Genomic DNA, 22,020 nt, shown 5'->3' with positions numbered 1-22,020 from the left:
GAATAACTCACTGGAAGTAATTAAGGTGTAAGAGATTGAATAAATGAAGTATGTATGACAGCAACCAGAAGAGCTTTCCAGTTTCTAAATCCAGATACCTTTCCTCTCAGATGAGCTACAATGACTGAAGATGTTTCAAGAAGACACCTAATGCAAAGGATCAGAACCTTCAGCTATCTTGTGGTACACTTCAAAGAAGTGGCCTACATAGATTTTATCCTTCATAGTCAGAAGGCTCTGCGAAATGTCCTGGGGAAGAATGTCTGATTTGCCTGAGTACCCATTAGTCCTGTTGATAGGCTCCTCTGTATATGCAGAACTCTTGAACAGGCAATCCTCAGGTTTAACTCAGCCATCAGGTTTGATTTCATTACCACAGTAATGGTCAACTATCACTGCCCCTAAAATAAAAATGACTGAATGTGATTATGGCAATTCAGCCCCTTTCTCACCACAACAACTGAATAGCCTTTACCATAAGAATTCTGCTTCCTGGCCTTGCAAAGTTAAAACAGATCAGAAATACTTTAATGAGCTACCTGTTTTTTTCTCTTTAACATCAAAATGTTTCTAACGTAGTTAACTCTTTTCTATGCAGAAATTATAAACAAACACAATCCACACTGAAAGGAACATCTTATTCCAAAGGACTATGTAGTAATACCAAAAATTAAGAGCAGTGAAGAGGAAAAGGATAGACGATGGGAAAAATTGATTAGATGATATCAGAACAAAGAGAGAAAAAAAATATCTGTGTGAAGAGACAGACATGGATTTCATAAGGAGAGAAAGAGAAGATAAAGCTGAAGAGACTGATGGGTCAACTATGAGATTACAAAAGAGAAAAAGAAGCTTAAAACTACGGAAACAGTATGTGATACAGAAAAGAGAAAAAGAAACAAATACAAAAGCAGCAACCAAATAGAGATAGCCATTACTAATGGGCATGAAATCCAGCCTTTGGGAGACAAGTCTAAAAAAGCCAACACAATAGAAGAAGCAAATGCAAACTTAGGAACCAGGATAAACAGCCAAGACACTGGAAAAAAGCGTTAACACAGCTTTTGTAAGAGAGCGAAACTTTTATTCTAAATAAACGTGAAGTTTTCTAAGGTACTGATGGCTGCAGATATACTGAGATGAGGATATAAGTCTTAAAATATTTTCTATTTTTCAAATGTTGTTTTCTCGCAGGTCCCAGTTAAAACCTGCCCTTTTTTTTAGGCATTAGTTTTTGATTCATATATCTTATTTCTATTTTATGCTTGTAATTATATAGTCCCTTGGGGAAAAATGTCTGTATTATGTATCAACACAATCTGTCACAATATGCCACAGTTGTTAGTCTTTGCTTAAGGCAAGGCCAGGAATGGAGTACCAGGAGGTTTGCAGGTCAAGACAGAGATGAACTGACATAGGGCTGTGGGGACACTCGTTCATTATTTCCTGCCATACACCTAATTCTGACTAATACTAGTATAGTGTATCACTTGAGACTGTGATCCTCAGCAATTGTTCATTTTATGAACATTGAACTCACCCCAAATGTAGTTTAGAATTGACTTAATTAGTGAAGCTGCAAAGAGGCAATTGTGTGTTTTGATTCTGGTTATGGTAGGGTGGCAAGGTTTCTTACAGAAGCATACCTTCACATTAAAGTATGTCACATAAATGGGTTAGTGATTTATAAAATTATACAGATGACACTGAATGTGCTAAGCTAATCACTACTTGGACAAATACAATGATGTTTTATATAAATGAATTGCATAACTACAGCATATACAGAAATAAACCAAACCCTTTTCTTTCGAAAAGTCTGGAACCAAAAGCCTTTCTGAGGCTGAGGACACAAAATTTCAAATCATCTACATCATGACTAGTCAAGAAGGCCAGCAGCTTCCTGGCTCATATCATCAGAGATATTTTGGCCAGCAGGACTTTGGAAGTGATTGTCCTTTTGTACTTGGCACTGGTGAGGCTGCACCTCAAATACCAATTCAGTGTTGGATTGCTCACTGGAAGAAAAACATTGAGGTGCTAGAGTGTGTCCAATGATGAACAACAAAGCTGGTGAAGGGTTTGCAGATCAAAACTTATGAGAAGTGGCTGGGGGAGCTGGGGTTGTTTAGTCTAGAGAAAAGGAAGCTCAGGGGAGAGCTTATTGCTTTCTACAACTGCTAAAAGGAGGTTGTAGTGAGGTGGGTGTGAGCCTCTTCCCCCATATAATAACTCATAGGACAAGAGGAAATGGGCTCAAGTTATGCTAGGGGAGGTTTAGAGTGGATGTTAGGAAAAAAGTTTTCACTGGAATGATTGTCAAACATTGGAGCAGGCTTTCCAGGAAAGTGGTTGAGTCTCCATTCCTGGAAGTGTTTAAAAGACATGTAGATGTGGCCCTTAAGGAGATGGTTTAGTGGTGGACTTGGCAGTGCTAAGTTAATGGTTGGACTTAATGATATTAAAGGTCTTTTCCAACCTAAATTATTCTATAACTCTATGATTTATCTCAGAAAATAGATATTCATAATAATTGTTTCATTTCAACTATAGATCTTAATATTTGTTTCACCATATACGATCTTCCATTAAACAAGATTGAAAAAAAAATTAGAGATATTATGAGTGCTATTTATTTTGTCCTGAGATCAATATTTATATTGAGAAAGTGTTTTTAATGGACTTTTTCCCATTGCAGGTATTTTCCATTTTTTATTTACTTGATCTCTGATATAAAACATTTCTAGTGTCTTCTAGTGGCTGGAAAAGTAATTTAGTTCATTGATTATAATAATGTTTAATGAGAATTTTCAAAATTAATGTACTTATAGTATTCTGATACTTGAAGGAAAATAGATTATCAATAAAAAGTTTCAATAATAAATGTTTACATCCAAATAATCAAAACCATATACATTTTCAGCAAAATAAATTTTCAAATTAATGTTTTTATTTTTGGTGAGCTGTAACATTTTCTGTGATTCTTACTGACCTGTTATAAGAACACTGCCATGATCTTAAACATGATGTGACAAACCAATAGCAGCTACAACACAACACTAAACTGAGTAATGCAATTATGATCTTACTAGAAATATGATACCTCAGAAGCAGAAAACATCTAGCAATTTTCATTACCTCATGGGAAAGTGATTGGTCCTAAGTAAAGTACATTTAAAAGGAAATTGAAACTGTTCTACATTAAAAAGAAAACAAACCCAAAAATAACCTAAAACCTTTTGTTAATATCAAACTTAAGGCTCAGACAAAGTACATGACACTGAGAAAAGATTTTGTGAAGGTAAATCAGCATTAAATTTCATTTCTATGATTTCCACTTGGAAGCATGTATTGCTCATGTATATGAAAACAGGATTTATTTTTTTATATTCAGTATTGAATTTTAGAAACAGCTATCTCTTAAGCTACTCCCACATTCTTGCTTCTTATGACCATTTTCTATTTTTGAGTCATAATTACTGTACCAACAACATATGATTAACAGTTATTATTTCTGGGATGTGAGGATCAAAATAGATTTTTATTTTCTTTTTATTTCTTTTTATCATGATTTCAAAACACTTCTGCAGGGATGAAAAATGAAATCTGTAATTCAACTCTGAATTCAAAATGTCTCTAAGTTCACTTTGTTTGAAGGTGACAGCTCCATTAGCACTGAGAACTAATTAGTTCTGAGTATATGGAAATTATATAAGACAGAAATACTTATTGTTTATTATTCACCTGTCTTAATAAATAACAGTTGGGACAGCTGAACTACGGTAGACTATGTATATAAAGTTCACTGTTCAAGTGTTTCATATTCAAACCAAATTATTCTCTTATCAAAAACAGCAACCTCAGTGCCTATATAATAAAAATGGTCATTTTTCATTTTATGGCCAGGGGCTGGTCATTTTCTGCATGCTGATTTTTCTGCTACTTTATATGCATTAAATAAAAACATGATGTAATGCCTGATCATAGAAAAAGAGAAAGCCTTTTTAAAAAGGAAAGAAAAAACGTATAACTGAATAGATTTCCAAACATTGGAAACATTTCCAAACATTTATTGTTATGTCTGTGAAATTATGAGTGTTATTACCAATACTTACAACAGCTATCAGCAGGACAAATGAGATAGGAATTTATACTCTTGGTTTTATTATTTTCATACTTGATTGCTGGTTTCTGTCTGACCTTCACCTGGGCACTTTGACATGGAATTTCCAAAACAGGAGGAAGTACAGTGTGAACACTAGCCTCTTCAGAAGCATTCACTGACTCTGCAGATACCAATTCTGGATGCTCAAATCAAAATGCATATCATCCAGCAGCTTACAGAAAGGGCTGAAAACTCTAGATAGTTTATACAAATGAATTTATATTACTTCAAAGCTCAGGAAGCAGACTGACAAGGCTTGGATGGTTTTACATAAGTTCTGTATAGCAAAAGACAGCTTTAAGGTAGGAGGTTTTGTGTGAGGTTTTTTTTTTTTTTTTTTGTTTGCTTTGGTTTTGTTATTTTACAAGGAGGGAATGTTTACAGTATTCAGCCGATGTCCGATGATCATCACAGTTCTCCTTGACTCCATGTTCCAGGCATTAATTATCAAGCATCGAAACTACCAGAAACAAAATTTAGCCTGAAGCTTTTGAGTACTTCAGGTTATGTCTCTATAGGATTATGATAAATGAGCTATTGAAAGACTAAGCAAAGGACTGTCTAGTGACTCAGTTGAAACAGTTTCAATCACCAGCTGCATGCGAAGCAGAATTTGCTAGACTTGCTGCTGCAATCATTGATGTATTACTGCTCCCACTATATTCTGCATCAACCTGAAGAAAAATCTTTCCACTGATCATCCACATCTCATGCTTTTCTCTAAGAAACATATTATTATTCAAATAATAGAATAAAAACCCAAGAGAATATGGATTGTACCTTCTTTCTTCTCTCTTCTTTCCCCTTCTTTTCTTACTGTATCGGTCACAGAATACAATGCCAAAGATCTGAGTGAGAAAGGACATAAAAATGACCAACGATAGAGTCAAGAATTTTTATTCAATTGCTAGAGCCAAGAATAGTAAAATAGCATCACAAATAGAATCACATTCTTATCGTATGTACTTTGTCTATGTATCTGTGCTTGTCAGACAGTGCAGCTAATAGTGCATATATAAGAATCTCTTTTTGTGATTTTTGCGTTCTATACTGTTTAGTCAAGCAAGAGCTTCTGCTATGGCATCTTTTTTTTTTTTGTTGTTCAAACTGTAATATGACATAGCAGTCAGCATGGCAGCCCTAAAAAATTGTCTTCCTTGTACTATTTATTATTTTGTTTGCCTTGTCACATCTTCTGTTTACCCATCTTCCTTTTGAGCTCCTTTAAATCCTAGCCTTTTGAGTTTTGCTTGCCACAGATATAATTTGATATTTCCAATTGCTTTTGTCATCCACTTTGAAATCCATGTGCTGTCCCACATCCTTCTGAAATAAACATAAATTAATACAGTACTCCATGTGAGTGCATAAAATTGAGCTGTGTAAGCTTTAGTTACAATTTCCACTTTTTTCTCTTCCATCTACCTGTTTTTTCTTTAACAATGCATGTCAATCAAATGTTTACTTTGCAACACACATGATGTTTTTAAGCCTCCCTGATTTTCTGTATCTTTTTTAGACCTGGAATGAAGGACAAGTTGTTTGTTTGTTTTGTTATCATATGTATGTTTTTTTCATTCTTTGCCATATTTTCGAGACCTTGGAACTTTACAGAAGTTGATAAGCACAAAGGGGTAGAATAATTATCAAATGTTCACATCCACACTACAGTCATCGACGTTTGAGCTAGACTGCCATATCACCAATGGACAGCTCATTTCATCACAAAACTGTGTGTAAAAATATACAGTAAATTATTTTGAGTAACAGAAAATTACCCTCTATGTTTGTACAAACAGCAACGCCAAAGCTACTGAAAATTGCATGAGCTACTGAACAAGGCTCTGATCACTCATTGACTCCTTGTGAATTATCTTTTATAGCCTTGATTAAACTACAGATGTGATGATCTGAAGGAGGAAACGAATCAAAAGCATTTACTTATACATACAGACTCACTGGCACCAACTCTTTTGCTCATCAACTTCAGCCATGGCTTAAAATGTTCCCTGAGGTTTGGTCTTCATCATGGAATTGAGCTCTGTGTAGAAATACTTGAATTAACACTTTTTGAACATGGTAGGCTTCCCAGCTGTCACTGAGTTTTACATAAGAATACTAGTTCAGTACAAACTAGAATGGTTGTGGAATTATTAACTTCTTTGCTTAAAAGACTTGCTGTGCCAGGGTTTGTTTGTTCAGGTAGCTTGCTACATTAGCAAGGTAATTATACTTTTAGTCCTGAAGCAAGATTGATTATGTCTGGCTTTTGTTTTCTGTCCTGTGTTCTATGTACCTGTAAGAAAATTCATATTTTGACTAATGAGCAACCTTCCAAAAACTGTGGTATTATCTGAGTATAATTAATTCTTCAGTGTGAATAATGAAGACTCAGACTATAAAGGATTCATGTTATATCAAGTCTTCACCCTTCATCTGTCCTAGACTATTATTACATTCTGAACAAAACACAGAATAAAACAACAACCACCAGAGATATGTATTCATTTGTGAGTTATAACTTTGTTCCTGTTTTTCAGTCACTCAGTGACTGATCCCTCAAGGAGTCCTTAATGGAATGCAGACTATTTTGTGGGTTTTGTTTTTTGTATTGCCTTTTCTTTAATTCTTTTCCTTGCTTTCCACTTAAAAAATTTTAATCAGGAGAATCCAGGTGGTAATCAAGCTGGTATGAAATTCTTTTCATGGAATAATTTCAATTGATGTTACATGGTAATTACCACTCTAACATTAGCATTAACAGCAGGGATAATTGACTGAAGTCACTGGCCGTAGTCCAAGATGACCCTGTCTGTTTCCTATCTGAACAAGCAGAATGTACTTTTTTGGCTTGACATGCATGTACGTTTGTAGCATTGAGCATTTAAAACAAAACAACAAAACAAAACAAAACTTTTTTTTAAGATCAAGTCAGGGATACTATGAATAGTTTAGAAGTGCTAGCCCTGTGCTTACAGAAGCACAGTGTTAGCAGAATATTAATTTCCTTAGTTTCATACAGTAGCTTAATTACCTTTGGAGAGACAAATTAGCACATCTTAACAAAAATTTTATTCTGGGCCTTAGTCTATACCTCCAAAAAGAAAGAAAATTCAGGATAACTTTACACTACTCTAGTCCTGCTGCAGAACTAACAGTGATATTCCTTATACATACGAATGTGGGGTTTTTGCAAACTTCAGTAACCTTTCTGGCATATCAGCTGTGAGCTACAACTGCACGAGTTAATTTCCTTTCCCTGGCAACTCCTAGAATGTGGTTGATTTAGTAATTATTTAGATCACTGGGTAGCCCTAATATTTTGCCTACTTTGTCAGGTTTCAATCTATAAGCACTTTCCATAAAGCATAAGGATGTATTTACATCCCTAGTGTTTCATGGAAGTCCTTTAAAATCAGAGGCCACTTAAATAAAGGTTTGTGATGATACCTGAAGAACATATAAAATGTTCACTATGTGTCTTTTGTATTTAGTTGAATTAGAAGAAAAGTTGTGGATGGTTCAATCTTTTCCTTGTGTATATCACTGGTTCCCATAGAGATGAGAAGAAAAGGGTAATAAATGGACCATTATAATGTGACTGACCAATTCTCAGAAGTTTCTGCCTGCAAGATTATGCATACAGATTTTTGGAAAATGACAAGCTTCCCTGGAATCATTGAATTGTTTGGGTTGGAAGGGACCTTAAAGATCATCTAGATCCAACCACCCTGCCACAGGCAGGGGCACCTTTCACTAGCCCAGGATGCTCAAAGCCCCATCCAATGCTAGGAAGAATATGCCTCTGAGCCAGTCAGAATGTAAACACCAACCAGTAATGTTTGTAAGTTCTTCTTGGCACCATTTCCCATCCAAAGACCTGAATTACAGAAGAAACTTTTCCAAATTGAACTCATTTTCCAACTCAATTCTAAGGGCCTTGATCTGTTCCCTGTGTTTCTTTTCACTGAGGAAAGCAGTAGGAAGTGGAGTTTAGCAAGAAGACAGGCTGTGGTGCTCAGACAAGTCATAGTCAGACAAGCATATGGATCAGCAAAACGCCTTGCTCCCTTCCTTCTCTGCTTTGGTCCTTTTCCCTGAACAAGGAGCTCAGGTGGCTCCAGTTACTTTATCAGGTTTCCTTCAGCAGTTGTTACTCCTCTCTGCTCCTTTGTGTTTACTGAAACAAGCTTTTAATCACATAATCTAACTTAGGCAAACAGACAGAGACAGCCTTTCTGCTGGTACAAGAAATAAAAATTACCCCTATTCCCAAGAGATCTTTGTCCTAGCCATATCCTTTTTCTCACTTGTATAGAGTTTAGACTCTTATTTCTGCAATTTCTTCTTCATCTCCCATTTGTCATCCCCAATGCAATGAATGCTGCTCACTTTCTTATCTAAAACAAAACCAGATGAAGAAGCTGTGTCTGTATTGGAGGACAGTTAAAACCACCAGTAGCTATAAAGCAGGAATTAGAACAGCAACAAATAAGAGTTTGTGTTAATTGAGATGTCTGTTTATAAGGGTCTGTCTTAAGAGCACAATCAGCTTCATGCAACATCTGGCCTTTCTAGCAGATTTGGCAGTACTTACAGTTTAGGATTGCTTAGACAATTGTTTAATTATTATTATTTATAATATTATATTTCTATTTTATACCTATTTATGTTTTGAATCAGAGACTAATTACAAATTAATTTATTTACTCCATTTAGAAGTTTCCCTTCATATACAAAACCTTCACCAACATGTGGAGAAAAAAGACACACCTGAGAAAATGTCCTGTTAAAGATGAGGAAGCCAGTGTTTCTTTAGTTTTGATTCTTTAGTTTTGTTTAGTTTTGGATGTCATAAACTTAATTTGTTTGCTGAAATACAGTTTTCAATATCTGAAATTTCTGAAAATGCACAAAATCACTTTTTCCTGGAAATTAGTGGTTACTGTGAGAGAGGCAACTTTCCATTTATCATTTTAAACATCTTTTTTATGAAAAGAGTAAAACAGCAAAAGTTTTAGATTATGCAGTTGAATTTCAGAATTCATTATGACAAATAAATTGGAAGTATTTCAAATTATTGCCCAAATGTTAATTTTATGCAAGTGAAAAAAAAAAAAAAAAGCAATTATAAATTGAGGATGACTTGAACCTAAACTTTAAATTTGAAGGCAACAGGTTTTGTAAGTTTTCCTAGCAGTACGGAGATTGTACAGTTCTTTAAAAACACATATTTATTAGAAGTATGATACAGAGATCCTTAAGCAGCAGCTAAAATGCAAATGATTTGCAAACAGTCATCTAACTCCTTGCTACTACTTCCTGAGTTTTCCTATCTGCGTGTTCCTCTTGCAGAATTTTTGCCTCCTGCTGTGAAACAATCTATCAAACTACACACAGAGTCTTTGTTCCAGCTATCATAAAATCAACCTATTTAGACTGGATATAGCATAATTAATAATGGAATATTTCCCTTACAATAAATTTTAATACTACTTTATTTCCCTCCGGTAGAGAGAAAAATATCTGTGATAATAACACACCTTTTCCTTTCAGTTCTTGCTTCACTGCAAAGCTGATTACATAAATAAAACAAATCATTATAAAGACAAGGAGGTTACATAAAAATAGTAGATTGTGTCAAGAAATACAAAAGGAACTGCAGTGGATATATCGTAGAATCACAGAAGAATGGTTTGTGTTGGAAGGGACCTTAAAGCCTAAGAATTAATCCAGTTAAAATTAAACTTGTCCCAGTTAGGATTAAACTTGGCTAGGGACGTGAAAGATAAAAGGAAGGGATTCTACAAGTACATTGCGAATAAAAGACAGATTAGAGACAATGTGAGCCCTCTCCGGAAGCTATCAGGAGAACTGGCTACCCTGAATTTGGAGAAGGCTGAGGTTCTGAATAACTTCTTTGCCTTGGTCTTCACTGGCAAAGGCTCTGATCACACCACCCTACGCTCAGAAAGCAGATGCAGGGACTGTGAGAATGAAGACCCTAGGGCCACTGTAGGAGAGGATCTGGTTCGAGACCATCTTAAGAATCTGAACGTGGACAAGTCTGTGGGACCTGATGAAATTCATCCTAAGGTCCTGAAGGAGCTGGCGAATTAAGTTACTAAGCCACTGGCCATCATATCTGAAAAAATCATGGCAGTCAGGTGAAGTTCCCGATGACTGGAAAAAGTGAAATATAACCCCCATTTTCAAGAAGGGGAAAATGGATGACCCGGGGAACTACAGACCAGTCAGTCTCACCTCTGTGTCTAGCAAAATCTTGGAGCAGATTCTCCTGGAAAGCATGCTAAGGCACACGAAAAGCAACAAGGTGCTTGGTGACAGACAGCATGGCTTCACTAAGGGGAAATCCTGCCTGACCAGTTTAGTGGCCTTTTATGATGGGGTTACAGAACTGATGGACAGCTGTAGAGGAGTTAATGTCATTTACCTGGATTTGTGCAAAGTGTTTGACACTGTCCCACAACATCCTTGTCTCTAAATTGGCAAGGCATGGGTTTGGTAAGTGGACCACTCTGAGAATAAAGAACTGTCTGGATGGCCGCATGCAAAGAGTTGTGGTCAATGGCTCAGTATCCAGTTGGATACCAGTAATGAGTGGTGTCCCTCAGGGATCAGTGTTGGGACCGGTCTTGTTCAACATCTTTGTCGGTGACATGGACAGCAGGATTGAGTGCACCCTCAGCAAGTTTGCCGATGACACCAAACTCTGTGGTTCAGTTGATACGCTGGAGGGAAGGAATGCCATCCAAAGGGACCTTGACACACTTGTGAGGTGGGCTGATGCCAACCTCATGAAGTTTAACCATGCCAAGTGCAAGGTCCTACACCTGAGTCAGAGCAATCCCAGTAGCAACCACAGGTTGGTCAGAGAAGAGATTCAGAGCAGCCCTGCAGAGAAGGACTTGGGGATGTTGGTTGATGAGAAAATGAACATGAGCCGGCAGTGTGCGCTTGCAGCTCAGAAAGCCAACTGTATCCTGGGCTGCATCAAAAGGAGTGTGACCAGCAGGTCGAAGGAGGTGATCCTTCCCATCTACTCTGCTCTCATGAGACCTCACTTGGAGTATTGTGTGCGGTTCTGGTGTCCTCAACATAAAAAGGGCATGGAACTGTTGGAACAAGTCCAGAGAAGGGCCACAAGGATGATGAGAGGACTGGAGCACTTCCCGTCTGAAGATAGGCTGAGAAAGTTGGGGCTGTTCAGCCTGGAGAAGGTTGTGTTGAGACCTCATAGCAGCCTTCTAGTATCTGAAGGGGGCCTATAGAGATGCTGGGAGTCCTCATTAGGGACTGTAGTGACAGGACAAAGGGTAAAACTTAAACAGGGGAAGTTTAGATTGGATATAAGGAGGAAATTCTTTCCTGTTAGGGTGGTGAGGCACTGGAACGGGTTGCCGAGGGAAGCTGTGAATGCTCCATCCCTGGAAGTGTTCAAGGCTGAGTTGAACAAATCCTTGGGTGACATGGTTTCATGGGAGGTGTCCTGCCCACAGTAGGGTGGTTGGAACTTAATGATGTCAAGGTCCTTTCCAACCCTGACTATTTTGTGATTCTATGATTATCTATCTCCTACCACCCTGCCATGGTCAGGGACACCTTCTGTACATTTGCAAATAAATAGAATGGAAGAAAAGAAATTACTGCAAAACCACTAGATATCTCAGATGTGCAGCAGGAGAGAACAGATTCTAAGCAAAAAATAACTAAAAAAATACTGAAAAGGACAATAAAATTTAATATTAATTTTGGGGAAAATAAATAAATAAATTGCTGAGCAAGGGAGGAAGCGGACTGTATTGGTTGTAAAAGAGATTGTCTTCTAAGCGATTTTTGAACTGTAAATCCAGTCACTATAATACAAAAATAACTCATGTCAAGACCTTACTTTGGGCATCATTCTACAAACTATTTTTCTGAAACAACCTTTTATCTTATTATAAGCAACTGTAGCACCTAATTCCATAAGGCAAGACAGACTTCCTCCTGACTTGGATTTTTAAATATTGACAAAATAGACACATTTTCCTGTCCTTTCTCGGTATTTTATAGCCTTTTCTATGTACTTAAGTCCTACACAGGAAAAAGCAGAACTATTTGCTGACTCAGTTCTAATCAAGTCTATTAGCTAACATCTTATTGCTATAAAAAGTTATCCAAAGTAATCATTTACTTTGCTGAATGTTCAAATAAATTTGACTCAGTCTATAGAACTACAGATCTTTTCTGTGGGAGGAAGAAATACGGAATATGCTGACACTTTAAGAAAAAATTAATATCCTTAAACCCTTTTATCCCAGAATTTGATAACCTTAGTCTGCAGTGAAAGATGAACCAGTTAGAGAATAAATTTATAAAGCTTTACTCTCTGCCATTAAATTGGAATAGAAAGTTGCATTTCTCCAAGTTTCTTGTGACCTCTCCAGTTGTTTGGTTGGGATTTTCTTCCTTGTATAAATAAAATCACATACTGCAGACAAAATTCCTTCAGGGTGAACTACTGTCAGGAAAAGACCTTTGACTCTCTAGTGATTAGCCGAGAGCAAAGCACCTGCAGATGTCATACTGCCAAAATGATGAATCATAGAACTGTTAGGGTTGGAAAGGACCTTAAGATCATCCAAGCCCTTGCCATGGCCAGGGACATCTCACAGTAGGCCACGTCACCCAAGGCTCTGTCAAACCTGGCTTTGAGCACTGCCAGGGATGTAGCATTCACCACTTCTTTGGGCAACCCATTCCAGTGCCTCACCACCCTCACAGTAAAGAACTTCCTTATACCTAACTAGAACTTCCCTTGTTTAAGTTTGAGGCCATTATCACTTGTCCTATCACTACAGTCGCTGATAAAGAGTTTCTCTCCAGCATCTAGCCTATTAAGGCCCCCTTCAGATACTGGAAGGCTGTGGAAGGCTGTTACGATCTACATAAACCATGCAGAGCTTGGAAGTTATGCAGTTTATAACTGACTAAATCAAGAGCAATTTATAAGCTATGTGTATTTGTGATTCAGAAGAACACATTGGGTGGGAAGTAATGAAGTAGAAATGGGGTAGACAGCCCTGCTGAATGTATCTCAAAACATTTTTGTTGTCTTTTTCCATCTTTATGTGGTTAATTTAATTTTCCTGGTATTTCTACTCCATACTAGAAATTAATTTGAGAATTTATTTAAAAGTCCTGTTTATAAGCTTTTGTAACCAGTGAATGCAATTTTTGTTTGAATCCTGCCTTAGTCAATTGGTGGGCAATGTTAACTTCATTCAAGGACTATTATTCCTCCTTTCACCAATATTACAGGAAACATTTTCCACATTAGAAACAAACAAACAAACAAGCAAACAAACAACGACAAACCCATGAAATAAACTTTGAGAGTCTATTCTATAGACAAATGCATAAACAAGTGGCAGTGCTAGTAACAAGACAGCTACTGTGTTAACTTGGCAAAGCTCTGAAGAGGACACTTTTCACTTCTGTCTGAACCATTTTTTCTGGAGCTTTAATTTAGCTTTTTTAGTTGTAACAGTAGCAATAAAACCCAGAAATATTTTGCTATATTTTTTGCCTAGGTTTGTATGATTGAGTGGCATAGCTGTGATTTTTAAATAGACATTTATAATAAGACTTCAGACTTAAACCAGTCCAACAGTAAACTATTGTCTTTCTATACAATTGACAGAATTAATTTCTGAGTACAAAACCACACAGAGAGTGTGATAGAAGTGAAATTTTCAGAAAAGATTTTAAACCTGTACTAAATAATACATTATCTTATACCTAGTGAGTCTGTCAAGAAATGGCTGGGGGGTCTTATTCTCTGTAAAACTTATCCATTTAACTTTCTTCAATTAATTTTCCTCTTAAAATGCCAGTGAGAACTAATTGTGAATGTTCTTTTAAAATATTTTTCCACTGAAATGAAAACTGGTCAAGAGAAAGACCTGTTTTCCATAAAATTTCATTACCTATAAATCTGGAGTTACAAATTACAGGTAACAGTAATATGAATTACATTTATGTATGTAAAAATGAAAAGGAAGCAGGAAAATAGAAGGCTTAATGGTTTGTTACATTTACAAAGTCAAATACTCAAGATTTTAAGATAATTCTGCTTTTAAGACTTCCTGCACAAATACAACTCTCTTTTCTCTTCTCTTACATATGCAATTATTAATAATATAATGGGCAGGTTTTCTTCCCTGCAGGATCTTGCCTTATACTTTCTTTGTTCTAGATGAACAAAGCCAGAAGAATGTTGAAGAGGTAAGCTAAGCAAGACAATTTCTACTAAAAGATAAAAAAACCCTCAATATATTGTGGCATGTCATTCATACACATCTAGGTACCTAATAAGATTTGGAGTCCTAAGCAGAATCCTGCCTTCCTTATGTAGTCAGAATAACTAAATACTCATCAGGGTGTCTACAAAATCTAACATCCTGGATAAGAGGCAACAAAAACTATGCTGACGACAAAAATGTTGGAGAAAAATAAACCTTGAGCTCCACTTTTCCAAGTCATCTTATTCTATATTGCAGTTGGATTTCCATCTCTAAATGGGAATCACATCCTTCATAACTATTTTGGAGTTTTACATGCAGGTTCATTATCTTTCCCAGTCCCAGCTGAAGACAGAGCAGTAAGTGATGCCTACTTTTTTATTTTAGAACTTATTGGTGATATCTTGTGTTCAGTTATTTCAAAGATTACTGCGCAATGAGAAGGCTAGAGTGTTGATGGGAACAGTTGTAGAAAGACCTCAATTGGTCAGCTCATATACCCATCAGCCACATAAGACTGACACAGGAACAGATCAGTAGTGTTGGGGAAAAATGTTGCCTTCAGGAATAACAGTAGATCTGATGGCTTGACCATTAAAATGGATTGACTGGAAGAGGAACAACACTTGCATAAATCACTCTGTACCTTAAGTAATTGATGGTATTCACTCACCAATCCTTGTCTCTCATTCACCACGTGGTAGAGCAAAATATTACATCATGTATCTTTTTATAGGATTTATAGCACCTCATCCTTTTTCACACATTTCAAGTATTTCTGAGTGCTGCCTGTATAAATCTGAAGCAAGAAACATTTTAGTAGTTATGGCAAGTACTGTTAGAAAGCAAGGGCTGGAAAAAGTTCATGTGTTGTATCATAAAAGATTTCTATTGTTACCTAACCCTAAACAGAGTTGTTTCTAGCTAAACACCAATTGACTGGTTTGCTTCCACTTTTTTTTTCAAATGGAGTTGATATATGACATAATTTTGTTTACTAAAAAAAAATCTTAGATTTAGTGTGGAGTAGTAAAGGAAATTTTGCTTCCGTATCAATATCCTTATAGATATTTCCTTGGAGCATCAGAATTACCATTTTAAGACATCAGTGGAAGAAATCCTTCAGTTCTATAAATTGTCAACATTAATATTTAAGAAACAGACATCAGCTCGTCAGAATCTTAAAATCCTTGATTAAGAGGTCAGATCATCTAGTCAAACCACTCATAAGGAAGGTTAAATATAGCTGAATGTTCCTACTTCTGTGTATTGAATCTGTCTTTTAAAAAGAAAAACCTAGCAAATTCCTCTTAATACTATTTTTATATTTATTATTAGGAATAAGTTAAGTAGAAATTAAAACTATTTAATAAGCCACTAGATCCCATACTGCATGAAGAACTGTGATTAAGCCAGAGAATTTGATCTGTGCATTTTTCTGGTTTTAGCATATCCTGACAGAAAAGACATTAGTTCAAATTTTCTGTGTTTCGTCAAAGGAGGCTTGCAGAAAAACCATTAGGAATATTTACATTTATTCCTAAGCCTCTATTAGTCTTACTGCTCTATGACAAAGTCACATTAGATAGGATTAATCTGAGCAGCTGCAGATTTATCCTAAAACAGATGTCTAACATAAGTCAGATGAATCATATCTCTAAGAGATTAACTATCTCCAGTATAAAGGAAGCACAGGAAACTACCTCATATGTAGAAGTTTAGATTGTAAATGTCTGAAGTTAGGTGTAAGAAATCCTGTCTTGTGGCTTTAAAATCTGTGGCTCAAGAACTTGCATACTGATTTCATAATTAGACTGAAAAGATAAGTAATTTTTCAGTCAGTAGTGGGGTGTGTGGAACCAGCCAAAATTTATTGAATTTACCTGAAGTAGAGTTTACTGGCATTACATGATATTTTTTTTTTCAGTAATCACTGAAGACTGTTGTTAGTGCAGATAGCCTTTTCAGAAGCCAGTGAATTGGCAATTCTCCTAAGAGACATAACTATGAGTAGGCTAATTTTCACTCTACAGACAGTACATATGGGTTGTTTCTTTTTCTGCCTGAGTAGCCATTTCAAATGTTGTGAAATGGAAGCAAAGTGCTAATGAAGCTGAGAATAACAGTCCATGAGAAAGTGTGTAAGTGGCAGTAGGAATGTGAGAAAATTGAAAATAAGCTATTGTTACTGAGAAACAAAACTGCATTAAATAAACTAGTCATTACATGACAGTTGCACATATATTACATAAAAGCCTAGAGTAAAATTTAAAATGCTACACTGACAGTAGAGGTAGCAAAAGTTTTTCAGGTCTGAATGAGAAGTCTTAACATTCTAAGTTAATGAACAAAAGGTAGAATTTGGCCTTGGACTAACACACTGTGTAAATATAACTCTTCTACTTAATAAAAATTGAAAAAATATTTGTGTTCACAAGCACAATGAACTTCCACACTTCAACATAATCCTAGTCACGTATCTAATAAACAACATGTAAGATATTATTTTACCTTAAAGGCAGGAGTGAATACAGCTGTTTGTAAGACCTTACCTTTCTTGTAATATTGGAGTGATTCTGGTGAAAAAAGGCTGCCTATGTAAAGAAATAAAATATGTAACACATAACCCTGTCTCCTTCACAGATGAATTCACTGCAAAAAAATTGTATGTTGTATTCAAAGTTATTGCAAGAGTAATTATAAAAATATATTAATAAAATAATTCCTCTCTCTGAGGCATTTTGGGCAACACAATAAGCATGCCATGTTATGACAGATTAGTCTTAGAGGGAAATTGACAGCATAGATTCTTGAGGAGGGGTAGAGGGGGCTTTCCAGACCAGCACAACAATGTAAGGTTCAGCAGCATCTGGCAAGATGCTAGCAAAACCTGGGTTCAAGTGTCATCATAATCCTCTAAACTACAACAAAAGAGTTTCTGATGCATAGAAGTCTTTACATAAACTCTGACCTGAAAGGGTTTATAACTTTTAATCAAAAAGCTAGTATGGAACTGAAATCTGAAAAGCTTCTGTTGGAGCTGTGGTGGATATTATTTTGGAAGTGAACTGTTGAACTTTCCAGCCTTTAGAAAGTTGGCTATTCATTGCGACTACTGGTGAAGGAGTATGCTGTTGACCCACTCTTCTGCTGTCAAAGTAAGGTTAAGACTGAAGAATTGTATTTCCATGGGATATAGCCCTAGAGGGCAGGGGAGCTCAAGACTGTTGGTTGGTCTTCAAGGATCACCTGCTACAAGCTCAGGAGTGTTGCATCCCAACTAGAAGGAAGTATAGCAGGAGGGCCAGGAGACCTCCTTGGATGGATAAGGACCTCCTGAGGAAAATTCAAGGGAAAAAAAAGAGTCTTACAGAAAGTGGAAGCAAGGACAGGTGGCCTGGGAAGACTACAGGGATTTTGTCTGGGAAGCTGGGGACCAGGTTAGGAAAGCTAAGGCCCAGGTACAATTAAATTTGTCTAGGGATATTAAGGATAACAGGAAGGGATTCTACAGGTACATAGCAAATAAAAAACAGACTAGGGAGAATGTAGGCCCCCTCAGGAAGCTCTCAGGTGAACTAGCTACCCAGGATTTGGAAAAGGCTGAGGTTCTGGATGACTTCTTTGCCTCGGTCTACTTTAGCAAAGGGTCTGACTGCACCACCCAAGTCTTGGAAGGCAGATGCAGGGACTGTGAGAATGAAGACTTGGGCCCACTGTAGCAGAGGAATTGGTTCGAGACCATCTTAAAAATCTGAACGTGCACAAGTCCATGAGTCCTGATGAAATCCATCCGCGGGTCCTGAAGGAGCTGGCAAATGAAGTTGCTAAGCCACTGGCCATCGTATTTGAAAAATCATGGCAGTCAGGTGAAGTTCCCGACGCCTGGAAAAGGGAAATATAACCCCCATTTTCAAGAAGGGGAAAATGGATGACCCAGGGAATTACAGACCAGTCAGTCTCACTTCTGTGCCTGACAAAATCTTGGAGCAGATTCTCCTGGAAAGCATGCTAAGGCACATGAAAAACAACAAGGTGCTTGGATGACAGCCAGCATGGCTTAACTAAGGGGAAATCTTGCCTGACCAATTTGGTGGCCTTCTATGATGGGGCTACAGAACTGATGGACAGTGGTAAAGCAGTTGATGTCATCTACCTGGATTTGTGTAAAGCGTTCGACACTGTCCCACACGACATTCTTGTCTCTAAATTGGAGAGACATCAATTTGATGGATGGACCACTTGGTGGATAAAGACCTGGCTGGATGGCCGCACACGAAGAACTGTGGTCAATGGTTTAGTGTCTGGCTGGAGACCAGTAATGAGTGGTGTCCCTCAGGGATCAGTGTTGGGACCGGTCTTGCTTAACATCTTTGTTGGTGACATGGACAGCGGAATTGAGTGCACCCTCAGCAAGTTTGTCGATGACACCAAGCTGTGTGGTTTGGATGATACGCTGGAGGGAAGGAATGGCATCCAGAGGGACCTTGGCATGCTTGTAAGGTGGGCTGATGACAACCTCATGAAGTTTAACCATGCCAAGTGCAAGGTCCTACACCTGGGTCGGAGCAATCCCAGACACAGCTACAGGCTGGGCAGAGAAGAGATTCAGAGCAGCTCTGCAGAGAAGGACTTGGGGGTGCTGGTCGATGAGAAAATGAACATGAGCCGGCTTCAGTATGCGCCTGTAGCCCAGAAAGCCAACCGTATCCTGGGCTGCATCAAAAGCAGTGTGACCAGGAGGTCGAAGGAGGTGATCCTGCCCCTTTATTCTGCTCTTGTGAGACCTCACTTGGAGCATTGTGTGCAGTTCTGGTGTCCTCAACAGAAAAAGGACATGGATCTGTTGGAAAAAGTACAGAGGAGGCCCACGAGAATGACCAGGGGACTGGAGCACCTCCCATATGAAGATGGGCTGAGAAAGTTAGGGCTGTTCAGCCTGGAGAAGAGAAGGCTGCGTGGAGACCTCATAGCATCCTTGCAGTATCTGAAGGGGGCATATAGAGATGCCTGGGAGGGACTCCTCATTAGGGACTGTAGTGGTAGGACAAGGGGTAATGGGTTAAAACTTAACCAGGGGAAGTTTAGATTGGATATAAGGAGGAAATTCTTTCCTGTGAGGGTGGTGAGGCACTGGAATAGGTTGCCCAGGGAGGTTGTGAATGCTCCATCTTTAGCAGTGTTCAAGTCCAGGTTGGACGAGGCCTTGGGTAATATGGTTTAGAGCGAGGTGTCCCTGCCTATGGCAGGGGGGTTGGGACTTGATGATCTTAAGGTCCTTTCCAACCCTAACCATTCTATGATTCTATGATTTCCTAGGGCTAAACCAGTGTGAAGAATGGGACATGCATTTTGTCGATCCTGGACCTCAGTGGAAGTGTGAAAAAGAATATTTGCCCAAGGGGGGATGCCAGGCATGATAGGCTCTCAGGCTTCTGTGATGTGTAATAGAGATTACTATGCTGCTTCTATGTTGGCTGATGTTTTTTGACTTTAAAAATGACATTGTTTTCAGTAGCAGTGATATTTTCTTTGTGCCAGGTGTTATAACATGAGAAAGATTAAGATCACTTTACATGTTTTTATCCTGCATAGTTACATTCAAGTGGTGCTTCCCAGGGGCTGGTGTCACGACTGGCACTGTTTAACACCTTTTTTGGCAACATGGACTGTGGGATCAAGTGCACCCTCAGCAGGCTTGCTTATGAGACCAAGTTGCATGGTGCGGTTGACATGCTGGAGGGAAGCGATGCCACCCAGATGGACCTTGACAGGCTTGAGAGGTGGGCCAAAGCCAACCTCAGTGAGTTCAACAAGGCCAAGTGCAAGGTCCTGCCCAAATTCTGGGATTCCAACATGACAAGGATGTGGACCTGATCAGGTGAGTCCAGAGTAGGGCCACAGAGATGTTCAGAAGGCTGGACCATCTGTCTTATGAAGGGGGGCTGAAAGAGTTAGAATTGTTCAGCCTGGAGAAGAGAATGGTCTGGGGAGACCTCATAGCAGCCTTACAGTAAATAAAGGGGGTCTACAAGAAAGCTGGAAAGGGACTTCTTTGAAGGGTAGGTATGGACAGGAGAAAGGGCAATGGCTTTAAACTAAAAGAGGTTAGATTTAGATTAGATACTCAGAAGAAATTCCTTACTGTGAGGTTGGTCAGACACTGGACCACATTTTCCAGAGAAGGTGAGGATACCCCATCCCTGGAAGTGTTGAAGGCCAGGTTGGATGGGCCTTTGAGCAGCCTGTTCTAGTGGAAGGTGTCCGTGCCCACGGCAGGGGGTAGGAACTACATTATCTTTAATGTCCCTTCCAATCCTAACCATTCTATGATTCATCAGGGCATGGTGAGCACTGAAACAGGAAAGATTGCAAGACATGTTGAAAAAAATTTGGTAAAATATGAGTGAGCTGGGATTACACAGCGACACTGTAACAACACTAAGCATGGCAATATGATCTCCATGCACATCATAGTTTCCTTTTCTCCAGATCTTCTCACTTATCACCTGGATTTCTTTACAAAGGATACATTCATGATAGATGTCCCAACACATACTAGTCTGCATGATGGGGTACAGGCCTATACAGGTGCAGAATCTTTTACTGTTTAGAGCAAGCTCTTTGAATGTACCAATATATACCTTAAGTGTATCTAACTGCACAAATTAGAAAGGCACACCATGAAAAGTTGCACCATTGACGTTTTCTCTTCATTTAAAAAAGGGAGACACAAAGAGGAAATTTGCAATATCTATCTTCTGTCATCCTCCTCATATGTTTACTTTCAAGTGCGATCTGCTTCAATAAATATAAATTACCAGTATCTCTTTCTGTTGAGGAGCTTTTGAAGAGGAAGAGTCTTTGTACAAAATACTGTTCATCAAATGCTAGGAACTCTCTCTTTTGGTTAAGTGTACACACTGCAGCTCATAGTAAAATAAAAGGGAATACATAACTTGTTGCATAACTTAGTTAACTAATTAATTAGTTGCTAAACTCATTTGTGCTGTGTATAGACACAAACACCTTAATTTAGCATGCTGCCCCTGAGTAGCAAACTATCGCTGTCAACCCAAGTTTAGCTGATGTAGTGTGTGCACAATCTGTGCAAATAGACAGCCAGGTGACACAGCTTACTTCTGCCAAGGTAACACACCATGTCCTCAGTACATACTAAAATTGTCATGAGAAGTGTCCCCGAATGAGTTTTATAAACCCTCTATGCACATTTAATGTACTTGTCAAAAGAGAAAACTGGTTGCAGCATTATTCCAGATCTTGGCAACTGTTAGTCCACTGATACCTGTACTGTTATACATGCTTAAAAGAGATGATGATTCTTTAGAATAATCTGATTTAAAATATTAACAACACTAGCTTGAAATAATGTTTGCAATTTTAAACTTTGTCTTTTTCATTCTATATATGATAGTCTTTCACTGTGCATAACATTTTCAAAATAATAGACTTAAGTAGCTTGGTTTTGACTTGACATTTGGCCTGGCAAAAAAAGGAATCCTGTTAGAGATTTTTCTGGCTGTGATT

At 37.9% G+C, this 22,020-nt stretch overlaps 1 long non-coding RNA gene across 1 annotated transcript in view; it reads right to left on the bottom strand.

Moving 5' to 3' along the window:
- Positions 1–22,020, bottom strand: part of LOC133220028 (uncharacterized) — a 901,957-nt gene that overhangs the window by 27,009 nt on the left and 852,928 nt on the right. The window lies entirely within an intron of this gene.

This window comes from Neopsephotus bourkii, unplaced genomic scaffold, assembly GCF_033783945.1.
Source record: "Neopsephotus bourkii isolate Nb327-2 ecotype Australia unplaced genomic scaffold, CSIRO-AGI_Nbou_v1 NB_1394, whole genome shotgun sequence".
In the NCBI taxonomy this organism is placed as follows: Eukaryota; Metazoa; Chordata; class Aves; order Psittaciformes; family Psittacidae; genus Neopsephotus; species Neopsephotus bourkii.
This window is presented reverse-complemented; position numbering and strand designations above follow the sequence as displayed.